The sequence below is a fragment of the Lithobates pipiens genome, unplaced genomic scaffold (assembly GCF_037356315.1).
Source record: "Lithobates pipiens isolate NorthernLeopardFrog02 unplaced genomic scaffold, aLitPip1_a1.2 Scaffold_30, whole genome shotgun sequence".
Classification (NCBI taxonomy): domain Eukaryota; kingdom Metazoa; phylum Chordata; class Amphibia; order Anura; family Ranidae; genus Lithobates; species Lithobates pipiens.
Genome location: NW_027507791.1, coordinates 4,312,195 through 4,325,964, shown reverse-complemented (window position 1 = coordinate 4,325,964; position 13,770 = coordinate 4,312,195). Strand labels below are relative to the sequence as shown.

Sequence of the window (13,770 nt, the reverse complement as noted above, 5' to 3'; positions counted from 1 at the left end):
GTTTGCTGTGCATGATGGAGGTGGATGCGGTATTGTCGAGGCTGCGGGAGGAGGCGGTGACCCTGGGTGTTGGCTGGTTGGAGGACTCTGTGGCAGGCTTGCTGCGGGGCCCCGGCCAGGCCTCGTGCGTGGTGCTCGGCGGCCCCCCTTCCCCTCTCCCCCCCCTCATCCTCCCGGCCGCATCGGGGCCCGCAGATCCCGGCCTCCGGAGCGTTACAGCCCCGAGCTGGCCGCTGACAGGGCTGGGGGGAACCCGGATAGGGACACCGCTACCCCGCCGGCTAAGCGTAGGCCGGTGGCGGTTGGGGGGAGTGCTAGTTCGCGGCGTGCGCGGGGGGGTGGCGATCCCGGGGGCCGAGTTGCTCAGGCGCGGGAGGGGGGTCAGATGGCGGCTACCTCTGCGGGCCTCTTGCCTGCAGCGAGGGGGGCTCGGCGTGGGAGAGAGGCCTCGGCGGGTGCTGGCCAGTCGCTTGGAACGGCCAGGGCCTGTAATCCTGATGGACGGGGGCGGAGCAGGACGGCTGGGACATCGCGGCTCCATCGGGGGGACCGGTCCACATTGCGGTCTGGATCTGTGGCTAGGCGGGCTTCCCCGGCCCGGCCCAGGGCTCGTCGTGGTGAGAACGCTGAGCGGGGGTTGCAGACCTCCACGGCGCGCAGTACGGACGGTGCTGCAGGGCGCTCTACGCCGGCGAGGAATCCTGACCCACGGCCTGGTGTGGCGGCACGATCGGAGGCTGGGAGTTCCCAAGACGGCTTGTCGGAGGGGGAGCTGGTCGAGCCGGAGGAGGATGAGGTACCGAGGACGGCACGAGGCACGGGACCTACGGCTGGATGTCCCCTTGGGCAGCGGCAGCCAGGTAAGAGACCTTCTACTCTGTCTTCTTCTTCTTTTTCTGTCCTTCCTGAGGGGGGTCCTTCGGGAGGGGTGGGGGGCGCTGGGGCGTCTGGCGTCTTCGGGGTCGGCCCTGGGGCGGGTTCTCCAGATGTGGGGGTTGTTCACACCTTGTTGGCGGGTTTGCGGGAGGTTTTGGCGCGCTGTGAGGCTGGTTCACGGCCGGCGGCGGAGGCGTCTCCGTTGGCTGCGTGGGCCTTGGGTGCGCAGTCTGGGGTTCGGGGTTTGCCGTCAGGGGTTCCCCCTGTGGTGGTGGCCGCTGCGGATGGGCCGGCGATCGGTCCGCTGGCAGCTGCTCCTGGGCTGGCCGTTGGGGGGGTTGTTCCTGCGGCTGCGACGGCGGTGGTTGCTGCGCCGGCTGCGGTTGGTGAGGCGGTGGTAGCCGCTAAGGGAGTAGCAGGAGGGGATGGCCTGCGTCTAGCTGACGCAGCAAAATGTGAGGTCTACGTCTGTTTTGAGGGGCCTTTGGGCGCTCACTTGAAGACTGAGGTGAGAGACCGCATTTGGAAGGGGGAATATGTGGAGATTTTTTCCTTGCTGCCTCTGGAAAAGTTTAACTTGGACAAAGTTAAGCCGGATGAGAGCAAGAAGGAGGAGGAAGAGAAGCGGCGGTACCGGCTGATCCCGCGCACGTTTGCAAACTGGTTGCAGGCGTTTGCAATTCTGGCTAGCGTTATTGGAGAGAAGGCGCCGGAAAACTGCTCGCCACTTTTTTGCTACCTCGATTCCATCGGGGAGGCGCAGAGGGTTTACGGGGGGACTGCTTGGTTGCGCTATGATGAGCAATTTAGGCAGAAGAAGGCGGTCCGCCCGTCCTTGCGGTGGGATCACAAGGACATTAGTCTTTGGATGAAGCTGATGTCCTCCCCGAGGGGCTCCTTGCCTCCCTTTCAGGGAGGGGCCGGGAGCCCGGCAGCTGTCGGACAACCGGCCGGAAACCGCATGGGTTTCTGTTGGCAATTCAATGCCGGCACTTGCAAATTCGGGGCCAAGTGTCGATTCCGGCACGAGTGTTCCGCGTGCGGAGGTTCCCATTCCCAGTCCCGGTGCTTCAAGCAGGGACGGGGAAAAGGGGGGGACGCTGGAAAAGGGGGAGACGCCGGTGAGGGTAGGAAGGATGGTGCCTTTTCTAAGGCGCTATCCTGATCAAGTTGCAGCCAAGTTGCTGGAGTTGGGGTTTGCGGAGGGTTTTCGGTTGAATAGTCAGCTTCAGGTGGTTCCGCCGGTTGCGAACAACTTGAAGTCGGCTAGGGAGCATGCAGGTGTTGTCACAGACAAGTTGCTCAAGGAAGTTGCTTTGGGGCGCATGGCTGGTCCGTTTGGGGATCCGCCCATGGCTAATTTGGTGGTCTCCCCGTTGGGCGTGGTTCCGAAGAAGGAGCCGAACAAATTTCGGCTCATTCATCATTTGTCCCATCCGCGGGGGGGGTCGGTTAATGACTCCATTGATCCCAGCCTCTGCACAGTGTCGTACACTTCTTTTGATACGGCGGTTGACTGGGTGCAGCGTTTTGGCAAGGGGGCATTGTTGGCGAAAACGGATGTGGAGGCGGCCTTCCGCCTCTTGCCGGTTCACCTGGATTGCTGCCACTTGTTGGGTTGCCGGTGGCAGGGCATGTTTTACGTTGATCGGTGTTTGCCCATGGGGTGCGCAATTTCTTGTTCGTTGTTTGAGCAGTTTAGTTCTTTTTTGGAATGGGCGGTGCGGGATGTTTCTGGTTTATCTTCCGTCATCCATTATTTGGATGACTTTCTGTGTATCGGGCCTGCTGATAGCCGCGTTTGTGCGTCTCTCTTGGCTACGATTCAGCAGTTGTTTGAGGTTTTTGGGGTCCCGTTGGCCCCGGATAAAACGGAAGGTCCGACCACGGAGCTGCGTTTTTTGGGGATTGTCATAGACACCATGGCGATGGAGTGCCGTTTGCCGATGGACAAGTTGGAGGATCTGCAGCGGGAGGTGGCCGGGGCGTTGCGGGCAAAGAAGATTCAGCTTCGGGCCCTGCAATCGCTCTTGGGCAAGTTGAATTTCGCCTGCCGCATTATGCCGATGGGGCGTGTTTTCTGCCGGCGCTTGGCGGCGGCCACAGCTGGCGTGCGGGCTCCTCATCATTTCATCCGCTTGGGCCAGGAACTCAAGGCTGATTTGTTGGTGTGGGATTCCTTCTTGGCCAGTTATAACGGCCGCTCGCTTTGGTTGGATAGGGTGGTTTCTAACTTTGATATAGAATTGTTCACGGACGCGGCTGGTTCAGGTGGTTTTGGGGCTTTCTTTCAGGGTCGGTGGAGCGCTGGGGAATGGCCGGTGTCTTGGAGGGAAGCGGGTTTGGTTCACAATCTGGCTGCACTGGAATTGTTCCCCATTGTACTGGCAGTCGAATTGTGGGAGGGCGACTTCCGGAATCGGCGCGTTCGCTTTCATTGTGATAATCTGGGGGTGGTGCACGCCATCAATAATAACACTGCCTCTTCTCCTCCTGTGGTGCGTTTGTTGCGCTATCTGGTTCTTAAGTGTTTGTGTCTTAATTGTTTTGTGACTGCTGTGCATGTTCCTGGAGTAGAAAATTCAGTGGCTGATGCGTTGTCTCGTTTCCAGTGGGACAGATTCCGTCAGTTGGCACCGGCAGCGGAGGCGCACGGGCTTCAGTGCCCCGAGAGGTTATGGAGCATCGCCTTACCACAGCACAGCTGTTGATTCGTAAGTCCGTATCGGCAGCTACCTGGTCAGCGTACAGTAAGGTCTGGAGTGAATGGGGCGCGTTGGTACAGGAGGTGGGAGATTGCAGTAGCGAGGAGGGTAGGGTTCATTTGCTGCTTTATTTTATTGGCCGGAATTTTGAAAGTGGAGTGTCGGCGTCATATATGTCGCAAAAGCTGGCCGGGCTGGCTTTTATGTTTCAGTTGGCGGGCCAGAGGGATGCTACTAAGGTTTTTATGGTTCGGCGCGCTATGCGTGGTTACCGCGCTGGTCGCTCGGCGGCTGATACCAGGCGACCGGTTTCATTCCAGCTTTTGGGCGAGGTGGTAAAACAGTTGCAACGTGTTTGCGTTTCACGTTTTGAGAGGGTGTTGTTCCGGGCGGTTTTTGTTTTGGCCTTTTTTGGGGCGTTTCGGGTTGGGGAGATTGTGAGTAGGAATAAGAGAGGTGATGGGGGTTTAGACGTGAGTGAAGTGTTCGTGCGGGGTGGAGCGTTGGGTGTGTTCTTGCGCAGGTCCAAGACAGATAGGTTGGGCAAGGGTGTGTGGGTGGAATTGCGGTCGATTCCGGGTTCCCCTGTGTGTCCGGTGGCATCGGTGGGGGAATTTTACTGTATCCGGCCCCAGGGGGAGGGGGTCTTCTTCCGACATGAGGATGGCACGGCCTTGTCTAGGTTTCAATTTCAGGCGGTATTTAAAAAGTGTTTGGTGGCCGCGGGGTTGTCAGTTAACAACTATTCTTCTCACTCTTTCCGCATTGGGGCTGCCACTGAGGCGGTCCGGTGGGGATTGGATGACCAAGCTGTTCAGAGCATTGGGCGTTGGGAATCGGCGCGATTTAGGTTGTACGTCCGCCCTCATTTATTGTAGGTACGGGGTGATGCTGGGGCTCGGTCGGATTGGGGGGTGCAGTTCTTTCTTTCAGGGGTAGGCCGGGTTGGTTCGTTCTGTTCTTTAAGGAAGCGTTGTGCAACCTTGCTCTCCTCTCATCCCACCCTGCCACTCTATTCCTTTGTGTTTTTTCTTTTCTTTCAGACTCGGAGGCCTGTCTGGTGTGGATCCTTGGACACTCATATGTTTATTGGGGTGCCAGGAGGGCTGAGGTCCGGAGGGATGGGAGGTTGTTGGGTCTGTCTAGGGAGGAAGGCACTGTTCGCTGGTTGGGTATCCCGGGGATGCTGTGGTCTAGGGTGTTGCCGGAAATACACAGGTACGCTCGCTTGGATCGTCCTCCTAATGTGGTTTTGTTACACGTGGGTGGTAATGATCTGGGTTTGCGGTGTGCCCGGGAATTAATCAGGGATATTAAATTTGATCTGCTACGGTTGCAAGCCTCTTTCCCTGATACGATTTTTATCTGGTCCGATATTGTGGCCAGGACGGCTTGGCGTTTGGCGCGCTCTGTAGCGGGCTTGAATAGGGCCAGGGTGAAGGTAAACAAGGCGGTGGCCAAGTTTTTTGTCCGGAATGGAGGGCTGGCGGTGCGTCATCGGGATTTGGAGGAGGAGACTTGGCGTTTTTTGCGTTCTGATGGAGTGCATCTGAATGCCATCGGACTTGACATTTGGCAACTGGGGGTGCAAGATGGTGTGCAACGGGCAGTTAGGATGTGGTGGGCGTCATGCATGTAAGGTGTCACATGCGCTTGCTTTGGCGTTAGGTCTATGGGGTCTTTGAAGGTGGTGCTGGAAAAAAATAATGGAGGTTAAAGGGGGTTGGGCACAGATGGAGGTATGGGTGTCCTTTTTTCTCCCTTAAAAGGTTAATAATGGAATGGAGGAGGTTGTATCTGGAAGGAAGTTGCTGGTTTGTCCCTGAGCTTGCGTAATTACACGGCGGGGGGCCTGTTTATGGTTTACCGATACAACTGGTGGGTTAAAATTCTAATTTACCTTCAAAGACCTCTAGATCAAAAAATGGGTTAATGCTGGATGTATATATATTTGGTTTATAATGTTTTTTGTTGAAAATGTATTTATATGCATTTAAGTTATGTTTCAGAGTATTTTTGTATTTTTTCATGTTTGTAATAAAGAAAAATGGGCTGCTATGGCCATTCGACTCCAAAGAGGACAATGTGTCGTCTGGTCATTTGTTAGATAAGTAATTTAGAGTATAAGTGGTTATAGAAGAGCCTCACAAATGAGCACATCCCCTAGTCAAGAAATGGCCCGGACATTAGGATAAGGGGAGGGCCGACATGACGAGGGTGGGGGCGGTGAGGCTCGGCTGGGCGAAATAGGAAGTGTGGAGGAGGCGGGCCCTCGAGCGGGGGGATGACAAGGAAAGGGGGCGGAGTCGGCGCGCAGAGTTTCAGTGCGCGCCGGGGGAATAGGAAGCAGGAGGAGAGTTTTTTCCCACCCTCCCTCCCTACTTGTGATTTTTAGTGGTCACGGTGTGGTGGTATGCGGTGTGTGTTTTTTCCATGTTTCAGGGTGGCGGTTTGCTTCAGTTTTTGTTATTTGGGTAGGTTAGGGGGAATTTGTTGTCGTAGCAGCGTTAGGTCTATGGGGTCTTTGAAGGTGGTGCTGGAAAAAAATAATGGAGGTTAAAGGGGGTTGGGCACAGATGGAGGTATGGGTGTCCTTTTTTCTCCCTTAAAAGGTTAATAATGGAATGGAGGAGGTTGTATCTGGAAGGAAGTTGCTGGTTTGTCCCTGAGCTTGCGTAATTACACGGCGGGGGGCCTGTTTATGGTTTACCGATACAACTGGTGGGTTAAAATTCTAATTTACCTTCAAAGACCTCTAGATCAAAAAATGGGTTAATGCTGGATGTATATATATTTGGTTTATAATGTTTTTTGTTGAAAATGTATTTATATGCATTTAAGTTATGTTTCAGAGTATTTTTGTATTTTTTCATGTTTGTAATAAAGAAAAATGGGCTGCTATGGCCATTCGACTCCAAAGAGGACAATGTGTCGTTTGGTCATTTGTTAGATAAGTAATTTAGAGTATAAGTGGTTATAGAAGAGCCTCACAAATGAGCACATCCCCTAGTCATGTCAAGATTACTGATACGGTCTCACTACACTACACTGAAACTATATGAGCTGTCCCTACTCTACAGTAACGTATATATGAATGATACGGTCTCACTACACTACAGTGAATCTATCTGAGCTGTACCTACTCTAGCTGAACGCTATACAAAGCTGAATGATGGTCCTCCCAACTACACTATCCCTAGACTGACACTAAACTAATATTCTACGCTGACAATTGAAGCAAAATAGCATAGAATAGCACACTAGGGATGAGCTGAACACCCCCCGAACCTGCGAACAGACATAAAATTTGTGTGAACTTTAGAACCCTATTAAAGTCTATGGGACTCGAATGTTCGAAATCAAAAGTGCTAATTTTAAAGGCTAATATGCAAGTTATTGTCCTAAAAATGGTTTGGGGACCCGGCTCCTGCCCCAGTGGACATGTATCAATGCAAAAAAACTTTTAAAAACTGCATTTTTTTCAGGAGCAGTGATTTTAATAATGCTTAAAGTGAAACAATAAAAGTGTAATGTTTCTTTAAATTTCGTACCTGCAGGGTGTGTATAGTATGCCTGTGAAGGGGCACATGTTTCCCATGCTTAGAACTGTCCCTGCACAAAGTGTCATTTCTGCAGGAAAAAAAGTAATTTAAAAGTACTCACAGCTATAATGAATGATCGGCTCCCATAATACAGAAAACAGTCATTGAAAGTCATTAATAAATTTTTTTTTAAAAATGCGTGGGGTTCCCCCCAAATTCAATTACCAGGCCCTTCAGGTCTGGTATGGATATTAAGGGGAACCCCGCATCAAATAAAAAAAAATTGTGGGTTTCCCCCCCAATATCCATACCAGACCTGAAGGGTCTGGTATGGATTTTAAGGGGAACTCCACGCCAAATTAAAAAAACAATGGCGTGGAGTTCCCCCCAAAAATCCATACCAGACCCCTCACAGCACCATGTCCCCATGTTGATGGGGACAAGAGCCTCATCCTCACAACCATGGCCAGTGGTTGTGGGGGTCTGTGGGCGTGGGGCTTATCAGAATCTGGAAGCCCCCTTTAACAATGGGACCCCCAGATCCCGGCCCCCCTGTTTGAAATGGTAACGGGTACATTGTATCCCTACCATTTCACAAAGAAATTGTAAATTTTTTTTAAAAAAGACACAGACACCGTTGGGAAAAGTTCTTTATTAAAAATAAAAAAAAGATTCCAGCGGTGGTGATCCACTCTTGGTATCCTGCGATGGGTGATCATCTCTCCGGGGTCCAGCAATGGGTGATCTCTTCTCCGGGGTACAGCGATGGATGATCTCTCCCGATAATGTCCAGCGGGCGAATCCGGTTTCCACCGGAGACACCGCGGGAATGGCGGCAGCCTTTCAGGTCTTAGCTGAGGAGGACGGGCCACCCATCACCTGACCCCGCCCCCTCTGATGCAAGGGGAAACCCGGGCTTCCCCAGTGACGGAAACCTGCCCATCCCTACTCTCCATTAGGTTTCATCTTGACAGTTTTAATAATACTATACCATAAGTGTATCAAATGCCAAAGATTAACAAAGATGTTTCCAATTGTCTTTTATTGCCACCACACCAGTAAAATATCTATTATCATTTGAACCAGTTCGATCCCTCGGTCAGTTTTGTTTTATAAACATCTGTTTTATTAATCTTCATTCAGTTTTCTCGTATCATTGCCTATACTGTTTGTTGAATTTTAATTATATATGGGACTGTCATGCATCTATCCCGCCCCTGTAAGCTCATTGGTCATTTCAAACCTGTCAGTCACTCTCATTTTCCTCCTGCCATATTAGCGTGTAGTCAACAGTTTAAAAAAACCTTGCTTCGCTATTAGGCGTACTTGATAAAGGAGGCAGGGGCTCTGAAATGCGTTGTATACTCCCCTTCACTTTCCCATGCCTGCTGTCTCGGTTTTAGAAGCCTGTAGATGCCGCTGTCTTCACATCCCTTTGGCAGGTCCAGCATCTTTTGCATGACAACGGCTTGCCAGTTCACCAGCTTTGCTGCACTCAGCTCTCCTCTGTTCCAAACTCTAGCAGAACTGCGTTTACTTGAATGTGCGTATTTACTTATATTGTGCAATAAATGGATACATGCTTTTATTTACATGTGTGCTATGGCCACTATCCTGTTTTCTTCATACTGATGTGGATGAGAAGGCCTTGCACATCAGTGCCCAAAACAAGGTCCGTAAAGACATGGATAAGCGAGTTTGGAAGAATGGTCAAACATTCCCATAGACACACGCCTAAATCTTGTGAACAGCCTTCCCAGAAGAGTTGAAGCTGTTGTAGCTGCAAAGGGTGGGCCAACTCGACTGGGATGCAAGTAATCCCTTTCTGACCAGCCACGATATATATACTGCTGCAGGTCAGCTCACCTGTGCAAACTGATGTACCCATACATTGGCTCATGCATGTTAAACTGAGGTACCCGCAGACTTGATGTCCACCGCCCACCCATAAACTATGTAAACAAGGCGGATCCCCATTCTGTCAGGGCACAACTCTGAGATCTGCTCTTTCTAGTGATCAGGAACAGCAATCTTTGTTGTCCCAGGAAGCCCAGCCCCCCACACAGTTAGAACACACCCAGGGAACACAGTTAACCCCTTTATCACCCCCTAGTGTTAATCCCTTCCCTGCCAGTGTCATTTATACATTGATCAGTGCATTTTTATATCACTAATCAAAGTAATAATGTCGCTGGTCCCCAAAAAGTGTCACTTGGGGTCAGATTTATCCACCACAATGTCGCACTTCCGCAAAAAATCAAAGAAAGCTGCCATTACCAATAACATCGCTCCCAACTGTCCCTGATTTGGAGGGACAGTCTCTGATTTGGAGCAATGTCCCTCTGTCCCTCATTCCTTCTCATTTGTCCCTCATTTTGGTCTGATCTATATAGTTGTATATAAAATGCACTTTTTATCCATCAATAAGTGTTTTCCAGTGCTAAACCTTTCATCTGATTTCTACATTTCTGCATTTGACCAGTAAAAACATATAAAAAAAAAAAAAAAAAAATCCATAAGCATATCCCCTAATTTGTAATCGCTTATTGTGATTTTTTTTTTACCAAAAATATGTAGCAGAATACATACTGGCCTAAACAGATGAATACATTTTTTTTTTGGACATGTATTATAGCAGAAAGTAAAAAATATTGTTTTTTTCCAAATTGTCGCTCCTTTTTGTGTGCTTAGTGCGAAAAAAAACGCAAATGTGATCAAATGCCACCAAAAGAAAGCTCTATTTGTGGGAAAATAAAGGACATCAAAGGTTGTTTGGGTACAGCGTTGCATGTCTGCGCAGTTGTCAGTTTAAGCGACGCAGAGCCTTATCGCAAAAAATGTCCTGGTCATTAAGGGGGTAAAACCTTCTGGGGCTAAAGTGGTTAAAGTCCATGTGTATGTAAAGGCAGGTGCCCCAATACTTTTAATAATATAGTGTACATTAACCTTCATCATGGATTATCTCTTTGAAGAAAGACGCACTTTACTATATAGTCATCAGAACCAAGCCTCAGCTCTATCAGTCCAGTGCTATCGCACACACACAACATAAAACTTTGCCCTTGTACACACGGTTGGACATTCCGATGGAAAATGTCCGATTGGACCGTGTTGCCAGATAATCCGACTGTGTGTGGGCTTCATCTGACTTTTTCCGTCGGAATGTCCGACCAACAAAGTTTGAGAGCAAAATTTTCCGACAATTTTCCGACATGATGTAGGGAATTCCGATCGGACAAAGTACCACGCATGCTCAGATCAAATTCCTAGACCAAAGCTATTGGCTATTAGCCTGAACGTAGTCCCGTCATAACTAAATTACGTCATCATGTTACGAAGATCGGATTTTCCGTCAATTTTGTCCAACCGTGTGTATGCAACACCAGTTTCGGACAAAATCCGATGGATTTTGTTGTCGAAATGTCCGACCGTGTGTACAAGGGTTAAGAGTGACGCCACATGCAGGAGTGTAAAGAATCCTTTCTTCCCATTCTCTATAACACTTCCGTCAGAGATGAGGCATCTCCAGTAAGCTTGTAGAAGAATAAAGAGCTACAATAACGAACAAAAAGCTGAAAGCATTTCTCGCCAGGAAACCATTTTCAGAACCGAACAGCTCTATTTAGGTTTAGCCTGAGATAGTAATTGTAATTGATATGCAGGAAGCAAGTCATGCTTTTAATGAAACAATTCTATAGGGTCATATTACAAATGAAACAGCAGTTGAGACTTGATTAGCTGATTATACATAATGACATCACCATCTCAACAGAAAATATCACAAAGTAATTATATTTGCCACTTGTATGTGACACGGTAACTAGGATATGGGCAAATTTCAGATTAATTAATTATTTGTTCAATTGGTGAATTGATGCTAAGTACTTTCCTACCTGGGAGAGATATATTACAGCAATTATCAGCAACTGTGCCTTCACCATTAAAGTCAATTAGATATTTGAAATTGTAAGAAAATAGGGAGCCTTATTAAGATAAAAGGATTTTTAAGTAGCTGCTGGTGTGAGGCCTAATTATTAATCATGAGTTTCATTAAAAATGGGACATTGGAAATGGCATTAACAATTGTTAACAATATCAGAACAATGAGAAACGGAGTTCCTTCTGAAATTTAGTTGTGCATATTTTTCAGAAACAAATTTTGAATGACAATGTTCACTTTTTGAAAGAATTCAAATAAAAAACATTACTAACCTATTTACAAACCTACAATTGCAAAAATTCAAGACATTTTCCTGGAAAGAATTCATCTTTGTCTACTTAAAAGTTAAATGCAGGGATATATTAAAATAATGAATTCAAATATGTTGTATTTAAAGATGAAATGCATTTTTTTTAAATGTAATTAATTAACCTGGATCATTCTTGATATTAGCCTCTTCCAGTCCCCTATAAAACAATACTCATACTTGAAGAGGGGGAATCAGTAGTCCAGGTCAACAAGGTACTGCTAAATGCCTACAGTGCCTTGAAGAAGTATTCATACCCCTTGTCATTTTCCACATATTGTCATTTTACAACTAAAAACGTAATTGGATTTGTGGGTGTTATTTAGTTAAGAAAAATCCACTTTGCACTACAAATTTTGAAGATGCACACAAATTGGGAGTCAAAATGGGGGTTTCCCTCCTGATCCCATGCCTAATGTCAACATGTGCTAGCTCCCATCATGGGGGATCAATGGATGTGTTTCAGGAGTGCAACCCCTTCATCTCAGCCACTTTAGTTGCGAGGAAGGGATTGCAGCCACAAAACGCTTACTTTGATATCCGTGATGGCAGATAGCACATGTTGACACATTGTGTGCATCTTCAAAACATTTCTTTCAAAATTTTTTAGAAAAGTTATAATAAAAAATAAAATAAAAATTGGTGTGTTTTATATTCTGCCTAAACATCAATGATGTTATTAATCTTTTTTTTTCCACATCATTGATGTCTTCCTTGTTGCTCTGTAAATCCCGATTTCACACCATGATCTCCCCGATGAGGATGTGTGGACTTTTGAAATGAGATTCTTCTTCTACAACATCCATATCACCTAAAATAAAATAAAAATCATGTATTAGAAATATTCTGGCATACATCAATTACCTGAAGCAGTGGTCTCAGACACTCACCTGTTGTGATCACTATTTCACCCACTTCATAAACCTCTCCTTCCTCCACATCCCGAGGTTTTGGTTTTTGGATTTCCCCTTCTTTAGGAGGTTTTGGGTCCCTGGTGTCCTCTGAGGTCCAGATTATTTTCTCCCCTATGTGGATAAAAAAAAGGGTATATTTAGCACACAGATATTTGAGGCAAGAAATAGGAATATGAAACATTGCTTGGAAGTGTTGTACAATTGTCTGTTTTGGCAGAGTTCCAAGCTGAAGACATGTTTTTTTCACTTTATTAAAGCTGGAATACTTACCTTTTTGGGTAAAGTTTTACATATGGAGACACCTCTTGTATCCACTAGAGCACCTGTGTGAGACACCCTAAAAAGTTTGTTCTGGTGTCCAACACTAACTAGTGCTCCTGTGTCCAGATGTGTAAACAGCTGCTGAGTGTCCTCACCTTACACTGAATTAAGTTTTCTAGTTACAAACCCCTCTAGACAACAATGTCCTAAATGTCTTTTAATCCAAATAGGCATGAAGAAATGTAGTTAACCTGCATCTGCCAAAAACATTGTATTAGTGGGCAAATGAACGATGTTTACTACGAATGATTTACTGTGCCCACAAACCTGAAACTTGTATTTTAAGCTGCACAACAGTAAAGAAAAGCACATGGAGCAGCACAAACATAATAAGAATAATAGAAACACATGAGAAATACTTTTTGCAGCACTCTTGATTCTTCTGTACTGATCCTGCTCCCTCAATTTGAGGTCTGACCATCATTTCCCAAGTTGATCCTTGAATAGCCGTACCACAAAATTCTTCTGCAGACTTTTCACAACTGTAGTCATGATCTTGGCCTTTCTGACATTTGGGTTTGGGTAAGGTCCATGCTTCCCGTCATAGTCGGCCCTCTTCAAGATGTCCACCATCTCAACAAAGAACATATAAGAGGGCTTAAATCTCCCCCGGGATTGGAACATTCATGCCTCTGGGTTTTTGTCGGTGCTGCTGTCTTCATTCACTTGTTCTTTCTCCGCCATGTGCACTCCCACTGCGCCGAAAGAGAAGGGGTGGGAATATATTATAAAGAAGGTCAGTGGGCGGAGTTTCATGCATGCGCAGTGTATATAAAGCGTAACACGCGTGCTTCGTACATACGATCTGTGAGCGGAGGACGGAGTAGCGGAAGCACTGAGCGTTCTTAGGGCATCAGTGGCCTATACTACTTATAGATTGAGACCTATATCGGTACAAGATTATGCAAGTTTAGCCTGATATTAGGGTTTGTCTTGTGTTGTGTCCTGCAGATAAAATGGATTGATTCAATGATCATGATTTCCTCCCCCAATTCATTGATTTGTACAGAGAGCTGCCCTGTCTGTGGCAGACAAAACACCCCTTTTATACAAATCAACTAAAGAGGAAGGCAGCACTGAATAAATTGCTGGAATTTGTGAAGCCGCAGATCCCCACGGCAGACATCAACTATTTGAAGTGCAAAATTGGTGGCATGAGGAGCTC

The 13,770-nt window shown here is 47.5% G+C and overlaps 1 long non-coding RNA gene across 1 annotated transcript; it reads left to right on the top strand.

Moving 5' to 3' along the window:
* The first annotated feature begins 550 nt into the window (after positions 1-550).
* Positions 551-5,199, top strand: LOC143942021 (uncharacterized). Its single transcript, XR_013264636.1, has 3 exons — positions 551-860; positions 3,489-3,590; positions 4,625-5,199. It is a non-coding gene; the product is annotated as an uncharacterized LOC143942021 (long non-coding RNA).
* The last annotated feature ends 8,571 nt before the right edge of the window (positions 5,200-13,770 follow it).